At 43.2% G+C, this 14293-nt stretch overlaps 1 protein-coding gene across 1 annotated transcript in view; it reads right to left on the bottom strand.

Moving 5' to 3' along the window:
- Positions 1–14293, bottom strand: part of MAP2 (microtubule associated protein 2) — a 314133-nt gene that overhangs the window by 236772 nt on the left and 63068 nt on the right. Inside the window, exon 2 of the mRNA XM_083625909.1 lies at positions 11926–11975. The gene's annotated coding sequence lies outside the window, so the exon portion shown is untranslated. The remainder of the gene's footprint in view (positions 1–11925; positions 11976–14293) is intronic.

Raw genomic sequence — 14293 nt, 5'->3', positions numbered from 1 at the left:
GAAAAGGAACTACATACCATTCAGGTGGGAGTTTCCCCAAGGCTTGTCTTTTAAATACAAGGGGAAGAAGAGAAGAATAAAGACTGTGAGTGATAAAGACAAGTTCCTGGGAGAACACGAAGAAGACCTACAGAAAGAGACATTTCCAGGACAAGGGCATCCGTCACTGGACACGGACACGGTACCACCGACAGATGAGGAACAAAAACAGGGAGCTGTAGGAGGAAGGAGTAAATAATCCCATCATGGCTCTGCAACTTCTAACCTGGAATTGTAACGGTTTGAACATTCCCAGAAAGAGAAAAAATATATTTCACGCTTTAAAGAAAGACCAATTGGACTTGATTTGTCTACAAGAGACCCATGTGACAAGAGCACATAGAAAATTATTAATAAACAAAAGATTGGGACAGGAATTTATATCTTCAGACAGAGTAAAAAAGAGAGGAGTGGTGATCTATGCAAAAGAAAAGTTGCAACCGAAACAAATTTTTAAAGATGATCAAGGAAGATATTTGGCAATTGAAATTCAATCCCAAGGAGAGAAGTATCTGATAGTGGGAATCTATGCACCAAATGAAGGGAAAGCTGAATTTTTTAAGAAGTTGCATGAAATTTTGATGGACCATATGGATTACAACTTAATTTTGATGGGAGATATGAATGGAGTAGTTTCAACAAATATGGACAAAGCACAAAGACAGGTAATAACAAAAGATGGAAGACTACCAAAGACTTTTTTCGAAATGACTGACAATATGGACTTGATTGACATTTGGAGAACAAAACACCCATTAGAAAGAGAGGGAACCTTCTTTTCTGAAGCCAAAATGACATGGACAAGGATTGACCAAATTTGGGTGACTAGCAGTATGGCGCCGAACATAAAGAAAGTAGAAATCTGCCCAAAAACTTTCTCCAACCATAATGCAGTAAAGATGGTGATGAGGCAAACAACAACTGGTTCCTTCAGATGGAGAATGAATGACACCTTATTCAGAGATGAGGAGATTTGCAAGAAGGCCCAAAAAACTTTGAAAGACTACTTTGAAATCAACTTAAGGTCTAAAGTAGAAAAAAGAATAGTATGGGACGCAAGCAAAGCCGTGATGAGAGGGTTTTTGATTCAGCAAAATACATTAAAGAAAAGAAAGCAAAACGAGAGGAAGGAGAGAATTTTGGAAAAAATAAAAGAAGGGGAAAAACAATTAAGATCGAAGCCAAAATCCCAAGAGATTTTAAGAGAAATTAAATTTCATCAAACACAATATATGGAACTGATGAATCAAGAATTAGAGTGGAAAATTAAACAAATGAGACAAAATACTTTTGAATCTGCTGATAAATGTGGTAAGTTATTGGCTTGGCAAATAAAGAAGAGACAAAAACTCAACACGGTAACAAATATAGAGGTGGAAGGAAAGAATATAAGCAACCCAGCAGAAATTAGGAACTGTTTTCAGAACTACTTTAGACAACTCTACACACAAGGGCCGCAGAAAGAAATGGATATACAACAATTCCTCGAGAAAAATGGGCTGAAAAAGGTTTCGCAGGAAAGTAAAACAATTTTGAACCAGGAGATATCAGCACAAGAAATAGAAGATGCCATTCAAGGCATGACGCTGGGCAAATCCCCCGGGCCGGATGGACTGACTTCTAAATATTATAAAGTTTTGAAGGAAGGACTGATACAACCTTTGAAGGAAGTCTGTAATGAGATTATGGAGGGGAGAAGGGCACCTGATACGTGGAGTGAGGCCTATATCACACTTATACCAAAGACAGAGACTGAAAAGACTCAACTTAAAAACTACCGACCCATCTCGTTATTGAATGTGGATTATAAAATCTTTGCTGATATTTTAGCAAAGAGACTGAAAAGAGTTTTGATGGAGGAGATTCATGGGGACCAAGCGGGCTTTCTCCCGAAAAGGCATTTGTCGGACAATGTAAGGAATATAATTGACATTTTGGAAAAGTTGGAAGTCAATATAAACACTAAGGCGGTTTTGATTTTTGTGGACGCCGAGAAAGCCTTTGATAACATTTCTTGGAGTTTTATGTTGAAGAACCTCCGGGGGATGGGGGTAGGCCAAGGGTTTGAGAATGGTATAGGTGCAATATACTCTGAACAGAAAGCGAAATTAATTGTAAATAATGTGGTTACAGAAGAATTCAAGATTGAAAAAGGGACACGTCAGGGGTGCCCTATCTCCCCACTACTTTTTATATCGGTCCTGGAGGTTTTGCTTAATATGATTAGGAGGGACCAGTTGGTTAAAGGGATTCAGGTCGGAGCTAAACAATATAAATTGAGAGCATTTGCAGATGATTTAGTACTTACATTGCAAGAGCCAGAAGCTAGCACGAAAAGAGTGTTGGAAATAATTCAAGAGTTTGGTCAAATGGCAGGATTTAAATTGAATAAGTCAAAGACAAAGGTTTTGGAGAAAAATTTGACACAGGTAGAAAAAGAAAGGTTTCAGAACGAGACAGGGTTGACTGTGGTTAAAAAAGTGAAATATTTGGGTATAAATATGACAGCTAAAAATGTGAATCTGTTTAAAGATAATTATGAAAAAACTTGGAGAGAAGTGAAAAAAGATTTGGAGATTTGGTCCAATTTAAAGCTTTCCTTGTTAGGCCGAATTGCAGTTATAAAAATGAATGTATTGCCAAGAATGTTGTTTTTGTTCCAAGCATTGCAAATAATGGATAAAATGGATTGTTTCAAGAAGTGGCAAAAAGACATATCTAAATTTGTCTGGCAGGGCAAAAAGCCCAGAATTAAATTTAAGATATTAACGGATTCAAAGGAAAGAGGGGGGTTTGCCCTGCCAGACTTTAAATTGTACTATGAAGCGGCAGCTTTCTGCTGGCTGAAAGAATGGCTACTTCTTGAAAACACAGACATTTTGGATTTGGAAGGTTTTAACAATATTTTTGGGTGGCATGCATATTTGTGGTATGACAAGGTTAAAGCACACAAAAGTTTTAAAAATCATATTGTCAGAAAAGCACTATTAAATGTCTGGGTTAGATATAAAGACTTGCTGGAAAATAAAACTCCAAGGTGGCTGTCGCCAATGGAAGCTAAGGCAGTTAAAAAGTTAAATATGGAGTCCAAGTGGCCAAGATACTGGGAAATTTTGGAAAAGGAAGGGGACAAACTGAGATTGCAGAGCTTTGAGAAATTAAAAGGGAAGGTGAGAGATTGGTTGCACTATCATCAAATAAATGAAGCGTTTAAACTGGACAGTAAAATTGGCTTCCAGGTGGAAAAATCAAAATTGGAGACAGAACTGTTAGAACCCAGTACTAAGAATTTGTCAAAAATGTACAATTTGCTGCTGAAATGGAATACACAAGATGAAACGGTTAAATCAGCCATGATTAAATGGGCTCAGGACATTGGTCATAATATTTTGTTTGCTGATTGGGAAAAGTTGTGGACCACCGGGATGAAATTTACGGCATGTAACGCCTTAAGAGAAAATATTATGAAAATGATATATAGGTGGTACATAACCCCAGTCAAGCTTGCAAAGATTTACCATTTGCCTGACAATAAATGTTGGAAATGTAAAGAAACTGAAGGTACATTTTTTCATCTTTGGTGGACTTGCCCGAAGATTAAGGCATTCTGGGAAATGATCTATAATGAACTTAAAAAGGTATTTAAATATACTTTCTCCAAGAAACCAGAGGCCTTTCTCTTGGGTATTGTCGGCCAAGGGGTGTTAAAGACGGATATAACTTTCTTTATGTATGCTACAACAGCAGCTAGAATACTCATTGCGAAGTACTGGAAGACGCAAGAGCTACCCACACTGGAAGAATGGCAGATGAAGGTGATAGACTACATGGGCTTGGCAGAAATGACGAGCAGAATCCGAAACCAGGGAAGAGAAGCAGCGCAAGAAGAATGGAAAAAATTCAAGGACTATTTAAAGAAATATTACAAAATTAATGAAAGTTAGAATGATGTTGGACTGGAAAGTAAATGGTTACTATTAGCAATGGTTAAGACAAGGAGAATAAGGAAGATTAGTTTAAATCTAAATTAAAATAAGGGAAGATTTGCTGAGTAATCGATAAGAATTTGGAATACAGAAAAGGGAGGCATGAGGAAGTCGGGGAAGAAAGGTACAAGAAATTAGGATATGAAATGGTACATGTTTTTTGTTTTGTTTTTGTCTTTGTATGTTTATGTATGTTATGTTTATATGGAAAAAATTCTCGAATAAAAATATTTAAAAAAAAAAAATGAAAGTGCCAAGGCTGTTTGGCAGGAGCTAGAGAAGGTTTGCAGAGAAACCACAGAGCTGGAAGCCAAAAGCCACGTCCCCAAGCCTCAAAGAGAAGCCTCTAGTAGAGCTGCTGGCAAGAGTGGGGGGGCACTGCAGTCCAAAGGCAAGTTTGAAAAGTTTTCCATTCGTTGCTGTTTTGTTTGCGGTTCTCCGGAGCACCTGCACCGAAGCTGTCCACAGCGAGACAAAGGGCAGGAAAGTCCCAAGGACATTTCCCATGGGAACCAGCCCGGGAGAAGAGGCAGGCGTGGGAAACCGCAGAAAGTACGCGCTCCAGAAGGGGAGGAAAACGCTTATCAGCTGTCTGCGTCTATGGCAGTTTTGGACAACAACAACACCTGCAGCGGAAGCCCCAAGGTCGGGGGCAGCAAGAAGTCAGTTGCTAAGGCAACAAAGAAGGACAACTCCGGAGGGGGGAGAGTCCTACGTTGGGTTGTTGACTCGGCTGCGAATGCCCATCTGGTAACAGCGCCACCTGATGGACAAATGTGGAACTGCAAGGCTGTTTCAACTGAGAAAACAGTTAAATTTGCTACAGGTTCACAGGGACATGTGACTCATGTTGCTAACATGTTTGTCTCTTTCTTGCAGGATGAACTGAAGGTCTATGTTCTCCCTGAGATAAAACACTGCCTGTTATCTGTACCTTGTCTTTTACAGGAGGGATATTCAGTGAGTTTTGAGAACAATGTCTGTACAATTTCCAGAGGGGGGAAGCAACTGGTACGTGTTGAGAAAAATCAGAACAATCTCTTTGTTCTGGAATCACCTCTGGAGGGAGAGGGGAACACTCATGTTTCATGTGCATGCGTGTGGCACAAGAGGATTGCACACGGGTCTTGTGATGACTTGCAGGTGTTATCAGAATGCACCAAAGGGTGCAAGGTAAGAGAATGTGGTGCAACCCTAAATTGCAGGGCTTGTAGAAAAGCCAAGAACAAGGGATGCAGTTATCCCAGGATGGAGAGGGTAACCACAAAGCCTTTTGAGCTTGTGCACGCAGACCTGTTTGGGCCTATGCCTCAGCCAAGTCTGGGCAAAGCCAGGCATCTGCTGATTTTGATCGATGATTTTACTAGGAACTCCTGGGCATTTTCTCTGACAACGCAGGAGGAAGCAGCGCAACTGATCAAAGATTGGGTTGCGGCGGTGGAACAGAGGTTCTCCACCAAGGTGCAAGGTTTCCAGTTTGACCGTGGTTCAGAGGTCACTGGGTCTGCTCTAAAGAGTTTCTTTCGCCAGAGGGAAACAAGGTGACTTCGCCTCAGGAGAGTGGCGTGGCAGAGCTGAGGAGTAAGGCTCTGGTCCAAGTTTCAGAAGTCCTATTGAGTGACTCTGGGTTGCCTCACAGTTTCTGGGGGGAGGCAGTAAAAACGGCCAATTTCACGATGAACAGGTGCTACAATGCAGTGGTAGGTGACACCCCATATTTCTTGCTCAACGGACAGAAGCCACAGGTGCATTTCTTCCGTTCGTTTGGTTGCAGAGCCATGGTGCCTGTACCAAAGTGGTTGCAGCAAGAAGGTGGTCCAAGGTACCAAGAAATGATCTTCTGTGGGTATGAACCCGCGACCAAGGGGTGGAGATTTGCATACCCAGAAGGTGATCAGACCAAGCTTCTGGTCAGCAAGCATGCTGAGTTCAAAGAGCAGCAGGGAAATAGTTCAAGGCGCAAAGTCAGCCATGACACTGTCTCAGATTGTCTGTCTGAATCCGAATCTGAGCAGGAGGGAGAGCCAGATAATGGTGATCTGGCCGATGATCAGGATCAGGACCAGGGGGAGGCGTCTCCACAGGTTGTGAAAGGAGTGTCCAAGAGTGAGCCCTCGTCTCCTGTTAGAGTGATGGAGAAAGCTCACAGACGGGTCAAGTCAGAGGGGGAGTCTGATGAAGAAGACGCACTTGCTGGCCCCAGTGGGTCAGGAGAAGAACCCCAGTTTGTGCCCAGGTGGTCTTCACGGGCAACAAAGGGAATTCCACCTGAGAGGTTTCAAGTCACAAATGCGTGGGTTGGTCTCGCACAGTGCGAACCAGAGATTTGTGAGGAGACTCAGCAGGCAGGTGGGAAGGTGCGGGACACACAGAGGTCTGTAAAGGTGTGCTCACAAGTCCTCTCAGAATGTGATGCGAGAGGGGGTGTTGAGAGAGTCAGAACTTACAGGGTTAAGAAGTTCTGAGTGACGCTTCACATTCCGAGAGGTGTGTTTAGAACACGGAAGTGGGAGTGGTCAGTATCTCTGAGAGAGAGAGAGAAAGACACACACAGTGTGTGCGTGTTTGCTCTGTGGAGAGCAGCAGCAAGATGTGCGCTCTGTCGCCAGGAGATTTATAGCTGTTGTGTTTGCTAAGAAATAAAGACTTTACAGATAAGGAGACTGCTGCGTTTCAGCCTGAGTTATTACCACACGACAGAACGTTCCTGCTTCTGCTTCTGCTGTGTTTACTCTGCTGGAGTCATTGGTCTTTGGGAGAGGTCAGAGCCGCGCAGGGAAGTGTGCCGGACCCCCGGACCCCATCGAAGCAACATGATTTGTGAGATTTCATATATTACAAGGTTCTTCAGTAAGAATGTTTTGATACTCTAGTCCATCCATGCATCTGAGAAATGTATGAAACATGAGTGGAATTCAGTGCAGAGCCGAGTGGAATATGCATACACAGAATGAGGTCCACTCTTGCAGCCCTCCAGAGCAGATTGAGGGAGAATGGGAGGCGCATGGGGAGGGGGGAGTCCTGTTGCACGAGCAGACAGTATTCCACACATGCAGGAGCGTGGCTGAATCCTGCCCTGCATGAATTCTTCTTGCTGTTGCAGTATCTGCAGATTACCTGAAACATGGTTTCCCAAAGTTCAGTGTCTGAGGGCTAAACACGGCCCCACATTATTCATGCAATTGTGGGGTGGCTGCTTATGCCTTACCAGAAAAGAGGAAACGGAAACAGATAACCAAAACAGAGGGTAAAAGAAGGCCCATAGAATCATAGACTCATAGAGTTGGAAGAGACCACAAGGGCCATCGAGTCCAACCCCCTGCCAAGCAGGAAACACCATCAGAGCACTCCTGACATATGGTTGTCAAGCCTCTGCTTAAACACCTCCAAAGAAGGAGACTCCACCACACTCCTTGGCAGCAAATTCCACTGTTGAACAGCTCTTACTGTCAGGAAGTTCTTCCTAATGTTTAGGTGGAATCTTCTTTCTTGTAGTTTGGATCCATTGCTCCGCGTCCGCTTCTCTGGAGCAGCAGAAAACAACCTTTCTCCGTCCTCTATGTGACATCCTTTTATATATTTGAACATGGCTATCATATCACCCCTTAACCTCCTCTTCTCCAGGCTAAACATGCCCAGTTCCCTTAGCCGTTCCTCATAAGGCATCGTTTCCAGGCCCTTGACCATTTTGTTTGCCCTCCTCTGGACACGTTCCAGTTTTGTCCGTGTCCTTCTTGAACAGTGGTGCCCAGAACTGGACACAGTACTCCAGGTGAGGTCTGACCAGAGCAGAATACAGTGGCACTATTACTTCCCTTGATCTAGATGCTATACTCCTATTGATGCAGCCCAGAATTGCATTGGCTTTTTTAGCTGCCGCGTCACACTGTTGGCTCATGTCAAGTTTGTGGTCAACCAAGACTCCCAGATCCTTTTCACATGTACTGCTCTCAAGCCAGGTGTCACCCATCTTGTATTTGTGCCTCTCATTTTTTTGCCCAAGTTCAATACTTTACATTTCTCCCTGTTAAAATTCATCTTGTTTGTTTTGGCCCAGTTCTCTAATCTGTCAAGGTTGTTTTGAAGTGTGATCCTGTCCTCTGGGGTGTTAGCCACCCCTCCCAGTTTGGTGTCATCTGCAAATTTGATCAGGATGCCCTTGAGTCCATATTTGACCCATATTTGGATATGCTCAAGGCTTTTCCCCCCAACCAGAACTTGTCAGAACTCAGTTCTGGCACCTCTCAGGTGGGTACCATTGCCATTCTAAGAGAATGAAGGAGGCATTTTGGCACCTCTTTTTCTACAAAAATAGCACCACAATCCCTTCAGAAACTGGCCTGACATGGGTCAATGTCTGAAGAGGGCTTAAACTGCTCATCATGACAACTTCTAGAGATGGAAAGAAGGGGACTTGAATGGATCCTGGCTTCATAAAATGTGAGCCTTTAAAAGGCAAAGGGGGTGGCAGGAGTTTCTGAGGGGAAAGCAAGCACCCACATCTGAACCCTGTAAGAACATTCTAAGTACAACGAGAATGGCAATGTGAAAGTTGTTTGATGCTTAAATCATTTTCTGCATTGAACTGATATTTAAAAATCTAGACAACAGAATTCTTATTAACATTTTACATTTGTGTTATTAGTATTTTACTAATTTAGTATCTCCAACTCTTTCAATACCTCTTCGTGAAACATTTATAAAAGTCCTTTTGGAAGGAACGCATTATGTTTACTGCAGCAGTTAACTGCAAACCCCTTTCCCACACAAACCTGTCTTCTCATGTTATCCAACTTCTTATGTGTGAATTGCATACTGGGAGGCTTGATAACATGACAAAACGAAAAACCTAACGTCTCCCCAATAAACTTATCCAGTGTGAAAATCTGTATCTATCTGTATTTCCCAAAGGCAGACCAAAAGCTAGCTAGCAGGACAGAGAGGACACACCATTAATGGGCCTCAAGTTGCCTTGAGAAGTCTATGCACTTGGTTAAAAATTCAATGACAGGTCAAAAATCACACACACACTTTATTTTTCTTCCAGAGGGAAGTGAGAAACAAATATTTAGAGCAAAAATATAATCAAGTGGTTGTATATCTTAATTTTTGTTATTATTTTGACATCCTGTCACTCTAGTTGACATTATGCTTATAGAGTGTTTACCCCTAGTCTACCTTAAGGGGATGGGCCTTTATCAAAAAGTAACAACAGATATCTGGGTTTTGCCTTTCTGTCAAAAGTGATCCCCCCCCCCATTTATTTTGTAAAATTTCATCTTAGCGTTCTGCACTTTAGTTTCCAGCCTCTATGCCCAACTGACCTCTGCAGCACACAACCCTCTGCCACTTGCAGAAGGTGCCTGTTAACAAGCTGGGGATTTTCCAGCTTCAGCCACGCACACTGCATAAACCACAGTGCTCCTGCAATCGCTGTACAACCATGGCAGAAGAACTTAGAACCATCCACTTACCACTGCACAAGTGCCTGCCTCCTCGTGTAAAGGAACAAAGCCCCTACGCTAGATAGGAGGAAAATATTCCACTGAACAATACACAGATATCAAGTTGCCAAAGAAATGCAAGCTGAGTATCTGCTCATCTGCAAGCCACATACATGTTCCACAGAATCACTTCCAAAGCTTACATAATAATCAAAAGGAAAACAAGGTCCCAGGAAATGGGAAACCTATGATCCTCCCAATCCCAACAGATACCAGTATAACTTTAACATATACCCCAAGGTATTTTCATTACTCCAATTTGCTCCAACCTTCAGCCTGGTGTAATGAATGAATGCAGGGGAGCAATGTACTCACAGCACCGCCATGTTTCACACATTCAAATATTTGCTACAGTGGCAGCTAAACTGATCCAAGCCTATCTTGCACAATGAGATGCTGTCAGCTTGAGTCATTCTACCTCCTAAAAAAGGATGTCTGATTATATGATTGAGATGCACCAGTAATGCAGTTGAAATTTGTGCCAAAAATACTAAGCTGAGATCAACAATTTGTATTTCTAATAGAGCTTCTGATTCTCATTAATGTATTCTCAAATAAGCTTCAGCATAAAATTGGACCAAGAAAAGGTCAGAACCCTGAACAAATCCATCCTGTCTCATAGCTGACAGAATGTCTACCAACTCCTTTTGCTGGAAAACGTTCTTGGCAGCTGTTCACCCAAATCTGATAAATGGTAAGAGAGCAAAATGCTGTGTTTTGGACTCAAGCTATAGCATTTGACTCAGCGTACCCAGCTTTTTAATGTATTTAACGGAAGCTGGGAGTAAAATAAGGTCTCTCTGAAAGCAAAAGTATCAGTAAATAAATAAATAAATCAGCAAACTCACTGTGGGAGTTTTGTTTTCTTTGGAGTTTGTGCCCCATTCCAAAACTCACCCACACTTAGTCTGAGTCAACAATAAGTTCAGCATTTTATACAGAGAGAGAGTGTGTGTGTTCTTTTTGTTTGTTGAATTCAGAAGCTCGTGGCATGGTCCTTATGAAACTGCAAAATCAAATGAGGGGATTTTATGTTGGCACTTATGCTTGGGTCGGGATGGCATGGGGATGAGGGACCAACTCCCTTCTCTTGTGGGGGCCCAATTAGTGCCATTGCCTTCCGTTAAGAGTTTGGGTGTAATCCTTGACGCCTCCCTTTCCATGGAGGCACAAGTTACAGCAACAGCCAAGGCGACATTTTTCCACCTTCGCCGCATCAAGCAGTTGGTCCCTTACCTTTCCCGCCCTGACCTGGCCACAGTGATCCATGCGATGGTCATCTCCAGGCTTGACCACTGTAATTCGCTCTACGCAGGACTGCCCTTGAAGCTGTCCCAGAAACTCCAGCGGGTGCAGAATGCTGCAGCGAGGCTCCTCACGGGGTCTCTGCCATGGGAGCATATTCAGCCAGTGCTTTTCCAGCTGCACTGGCTCCCGGTGGAGTACAGGGTCAGATTTAAGGTGCTGCTTTTGACCTTTAAAGCCCTTCACGGCCTAGGACCCTCGTACCTATGAGACCGCCTCTCCCGGTATGCCCCACGGAGAGCTTCAAGGTCCATAAATAACAACACCCTAGTGGTCCCAGGCCCTAAGGAAGTTAGATTAGCCTCAACCAAAGCCAGGGCCTTTTCAACACTGGCTCCGGCCTGGTGGAACGCTCTGTCTCATGAGACCAGGGCCCTGCAGGATCTGATTTATTTCCGCAGGGCCTGTAAGACAGAGTTGTTCCGCCTGGCCTTTGGCTTGGAGCCAATCTGATTCCCTCCCTCTCTTTCTTTTTTTCTTTCCTTCTCCTCCTGCGTTGAGGCTACATTTTATTTTAATGTTGTAATATTTTAATGTTGTATTTTAATTTGGTTTTTAAGTTGTAATCATTTAACTTGTTTTTATTATTGCTTGTAAGCCGCTCTGAGCCCGGTCTCGGCTGGGGAGGGCGGGGTATAAATTAAAAAATGTTGTTGTTGTTGTTGTTGTTGTTGTTGTTGTTGTTGTTGTTGTTATTATTATTATTACAAAAATACACTAAATAGCACATCAGGCAGAAGCCTAGGCTAGACATTCTTGTGCCTTACTTATGGGCAGGGACTTTTTGATGTGGCAGAATATTTAGGATGCAATCCTAGGTACACTTGTCTGATAGTATGTCCCACTAAACACAGGGGGACTGACTTCTGAGTAAGCATGCACAGGATTGAAGGGTCCAGTACGCAATCCCCCACCTGCATCCTCACATGATACATTCTTAGAAGGAATCTATTAAGTTCTTTCTCTCTCTTTGGTAGCATAGAGATCAGAGCTTTGTAATAAGGAACATGTTCCAGATCAATCAGACCTCCATAGAATATTTTTACACTGCACGGTGATGGGGCTTAGACCAACACAAAAAAGATACCTACCTTTGGGTAGATTTGCCAGCCAGTGAATACCTCGGCAGGTTTTCTACAGTCTAAAAGAAAGAGAGGGAACCTTAATTAAAGTTAGAAACTGAAAATACTCATATGGTCCAGTTTTCAGACATGCTGTGCCAGCATTTAAGTGATAAAGGCAAAACGTAGCAAAGACTATACTGGGGGAGGGGGGACCTAGTGTTATACTGCGCTCAATATGACACTGACCAAACGAATATAATTTCATAAAACAGAGGTAAATTGTAATACCAGACAAGAAACAATGCCCCTCTACATCTTTAAAAGGTACAGTCCAGAAGGCCTTTTTACTCAATGCTAACAGATAAGCAGAATAATCATGCCAAAGTAATATAGTACCTGTGGTATATTGGATATGGCAAGGACTACAGTCCTGCTCCTCCCTAGAGCATTTCTGTTCTCTCAACCATGAAAAACTGCTTTACAATAAGCCCACAACCTATGTGCATTTAACTTGTGCACATTCAGCGGGGCTTGGCGTCCAGGAAAAAAAGTTGCAGGCTTACTTACTGAAAAATGTAAGTTGCAGGCTTACTGTACGAAATCCTATGCATTGTTGTAGAGCCCACATAATATGACTTTTAGTTCAGAAGGAAACCTTGCAAGCAGGAAAAAAAATTCTGTAGAAATGTGAAAAGTCCTTTTAACTTTCAGCAACCTAACAACCACAGATGCCTCAGAAATTTCAAGAATTACGTTGACTCAGTCAGTCTAAAGAAACTGACACCCAAGGCAAAACTAAGATGAACCTTGCTGTAATAAAACATAGTCCATGCCAATACTTCTGACTCAAAAAACTATTAGACTCTTCAAATATGCTGGCTTTTTTAAAAACAAATGTATTTGGGCTAATTGAATTACAGGTGGTTTTTTGAAAGACACACCCTGTTAAATTCTTGCATTTTGGTTTTTGTTGTTGTTCCTCTTCCCTTGCATCTTTTTGTGAATCCTGCAGAACATTTTGGCCAAACAGTAAAATGAGCAGGAGTCATTTTCTGTATAAACACACCTACTGTCTCTACTTGCCAGCGTCAGTCTCCCATTCTTTGTTTTGTAACCATGTTTGCCTTGGGGGGATGCTTTGTTAAAAAGTAATTTGTGTTAGGTTCACAGGTTCTGCAGGCACTCTAAAAGGGCTAAGCTGGACATGACTTTAATTGTGTGCTTAAAACCTGTAGTTGGGATTCTCTGTGTCTTTTTTGAGAGAGAGAGAGAGAGAGAGAGAGAGAAGGAGAGAAAGAGAGAGCAAGAATCAGCTGCAGTACCTACAACCCAAATTAGGATCACAACACAAGGGATACTTTCCTCATGGTATTTCTTAAGATGGTATTTCCACATTTCGAAACTCATTTTCAAAGTTGACCTGTTCTGTGGTCCAACTATACAGTACCTTGCCCTGCAACATTTCACAGATGAAAATAGGGGCACATGTGCATGAGGCTAGGGGTGGGGTTTGGGAACCCAATCACATTGTTTCTTGTGACATCCAAACTGGGAAACTGCAGCTTAAGTGCTGTCTAGAAACCAGGATGACATATCAGGAGTTGTGGCCAGCTCTCCAAACACTGTTTCCCACAGGAAACTATGGTTCAAGAGTCTAGGAAGTCTCCTCTAATTGGGTACCGTATTTTTCGCTCTATAGGACGCACCGGACCATAGGGCGCACCAAGTTTTTTTTTGGGGGGGGGGAAATAAAGAAAAACAATTTTATTCCCCCCCCCCTCCGAGCCCCAAAGAGCAAAGAAGCCATGACAGCAAGCGGGATGGATCCCGCTCGCTGTCTTGGCTTTGTTTTTAGCCTCGGGGCTGGGGAAGCTCCGCAGGCTTGCGGATAGCTGCCCTAAGCCCAGGGTACGCAGTGCCGCGCTCCCCAGGCTTCAGGCTGCAAGCACCTATCCGCAAGCCTACGGAGCCCGACGGGAACTCCCACCGGGCTCCGCAGGATTGCGGATAGCTGCCCTAAGCCCGGGGCGTGCAGTGCCCTGCTCCCCGGGCTTCGGGCTGCAAGCACCTATCCTCAAGCCTTCGGAGCCCGGCGGGAGTTCCCGCCAGGCTCCGCAGGCTTGCCGATAGCTTCCTGAAGCCTGGAGAGCGAGAGGGTCTCGCTCTCCAGGCTTCAGGGAAAGCCTTCATTCGCTCCATAGGACGCACACACATTTCCCCTTCATTTTTGGAGGGGGAAAAGTGCGCCCTATAGAGTGAAAAATACAGTATATATACCACTTTTTATATATACCACTTTTTCAGTACTTGATACCTGGTGTCTGTACTGATATATATATATAGCTTCAGCTGCTATATAAATGTAAACTGTGGAGAGGGAATTAGGGGAAGGACG

This window comes from Podarcis filfolensis (assembly GCF_964270895.1).
Source record: "Podarcis filfolensis genome assembly, chromosome: 1".
Lineage (NCBI taxonomy): Eukaryota > Metazoa > Chordata > Lepidosauria > Squamata > Lacertidae > Podarcis > Podarcis filfolensis.
This window is presented reverse-complemented; position numbering and strand designations above follow the sequence as displayed.